The sequence below is a fragment of the Nicotiana attenuata genome, unplaced genomic scaffold (genome assembly GCF_001879085.1).
Source record: "Nicotiana attenuata strain UT unplaced genomic scaffold, NIATTr2, whole genome shotgun sequence".
Classification (NCBI taxonomy): Eukaryota; Viridiplantae; Streptophyta; class Magnoliopsida; order Solanales; family Solanaceae; genus Nicotiana; species Nicotiana attenuata.
Window position 1 is genome coordinate 245,293 of NW_017671161.1, and position 2,438 is coordinate 247,730.

General features: G+C 37.6%; 1 long non-coding RNA gene across 1 annotated transcript in view; it reads right to left on the reverse strand.

The window, feature by feature from the left end:
• Window positions 1–1,471: 1,471 nt before the first annotated feature.
• LOC109206368 overlaps window positions 1,472–2,438 on the reverse strand; it is a 16,991-nt gene continuing 16,024 nt past the window's right edge. The window contains exon 2 of the long non-coding RNA XR_002064844.1: window positions 1,472–1,758. This is a non-coding gene — a long non-coding RNA (uncharacterized LOC109206368). The remainder of the gene's footprint in view (window positions 1,759–2,438) is intronic.

Below are 2,438 nucleotides of genomic sequence, written 5' to 3' on the forward strand. Positions count from 1 at the left end.
CTAGAATTTTGGGAATCCTTCTCAAAATTCTGCCCCATTTTCTTAACCAATTTCTGACTGTCTGGCATATGAAGGCGTTGGCTGGACTTGCTCCAGAATTTTGAGGGTCCTCCTTAAAATTCTGCCCCAGTTTCTTGTTCTGAGGGAAAATGAAGATTTTATTAAGATATGACCGAACCCACAGGGCTGTCACACCTCCTTTTTACGCACCTAACCCGAAGGATAAGTGTATAAGGGAGTTTTTCCATTTAAAGTGACATTATTCGAAATGGGATTATTTATTTAATTTTTAGAGTCGCCACTTGGGATAGGACGGGCTTTTGGTGTCCCAAGTCACCGATTTAATTTAAATCCCAGATCGAGGAATATTTCGACCTCCCAATTGGAGTCTGCGAACCAGAAATTCTGTGTAAGGAATTCTGTTGACCCGAGGGAAGGTGTTAAGCACCCCCGGATCCCGTGGTTCTAGCACGGTCGCTTAAATTATCATAAATGGCTAAAATCTGATTTTACTACAAGCTCCAACCTATTGTGCAATTTTAAGAATTATTCAACCGCTTTTAGTTTATTTATACGGAAGTGAACGTCGTTTAAGAGCGTGCTTTTGGATCACGTCACATGAAATGCACCCGGATCCTCAACACCTCTTATTCAACGTTTGGGGATTTGGATTTGGGTTGCATGAAATGCACACCCCAGTTTAGGAGAGTAATATTATTAACATTCTCGCCCAAGGCACATAGCGTGTTGATATCTCTGCGGGACGCCATGGAAATTTGCTAAATGGCTTTCCCAATTTCTAAAATATTTTAATATAAGCATTTAATGAGGGCCCCGCAACTTATGAATTTGTTTGGCGAGGCTCGTCCCACTTTTATTTAAAGGATATCCTAAAGTATGCTGTGATTTTCTATTTAATTTTGTCTCCAAAGGGCCGAAATAATCAATGTTATAAAATTCGGGCTTCGAGTTCAAGTCCGGATTCAAACAAAAGGACAAAGCCCTTTAATTTAAACCCACCACCTAACTTGAAAGCCCAATTTATATTATATTAAACTATGAAGTAGGGCATCTAAACCAATTCCACAATAATGAATTTCAGCATACTTTGGACGAGAGTCCATCAAACAGTGGGCTTATTCAGGAGCCCAAATTGAGAGTAAATTGTATTTGTGGAGTTATGCTATGCTCCATTTTATGAAGCCAATTGTAATTGGGCTCTTATCACTTGACCAAGCCCAAGTCTCACAGGATGTCCGATTTTATTGTGAATTAAACGAAATACAATCCTGATTTCAAATTGGCCTATCAAACTCTTTTTAGAGTTATTGTAATAAGGGATCCGTTCATTTTAAAACTAAGCAACCGTATTATGGACATGTAAATTCATGAGTAGTCACTGGTGTCCTCTCTAGTTTTGAGTAAACAACGTAACAAACAAAGCCTTGTGATGAACTGGCTAATTTCATCAAAACTAAAATCATGTTTTAAGTTTGATTATCAAACATGACAACAGGACTAACACGAATTAAGCCTAACACTGTTCAACAGAGTATTTATATGGTTCTAAAGCATATAACAGTCGGTTAAGTCACAGTCCATACAGTCCTATCAATGTACATGTTATAGTGTCCAAATGAATACAAAATTGCATTGTATTTAAACAAAGGTAAAATACAGCTTGCACTCCAATTTTTCTTCCAATTTGACTATACATCAGACTCGCATTCATAAGTCATTTGAGGCCAAAATAAGTACCTGGAATTTGAGGCAAACAAAAAGGGAAGAAGTCAGCAGCAGTATACAGCAATCAACAGCGGCTTTGGATGATTTTTAACCCAGAAATGATATTATGCAGCCAGCAATCAATTTCAAATGAATATCACCAGTGAAAAACTCAACACCAGCTTGAATCAGCTCAAATAAACCCAAAAATGACCCCAGGAACTTCTGAAATCCACAATTACAGAAACACCCGACAATTCAAGCCATTTTCAACCCTTGGATAAGCTGGAGTTTTAATTCAGAACATGAGAGCTTTCAAACTATCCTACAAATTTCAATGGAATAGTGATTTTTTGGAGTTTTTGTTGCCTCCCGTTTGCAGAAGCTTTTCAGTATGTTTTTAGGCTCCTCTCTCTCTCTTGAGCCTCAAGTAACAATGCCTTTATAGGCAAGTTACTAGGGCAGCCTTAGGGATTCAGTTATTTCATTTTAATCCCTCTCCAATTTTCCTTTTTGCTACTTAATCCCTCATTTTCTTACTTGTGTCACAAGTTAGCACACTACAATTACTGAAATTACATTGAAGTCCTACTTTGGAAGATCCTAGAAGATTCTAGTTTCAACTACCATGTGCTATCTAATCCTAAATGTCTAAGCTACCCTTGAATTCATCCTAAAATTACTAACCCCTGAACCTATTTTGCAATTATTAA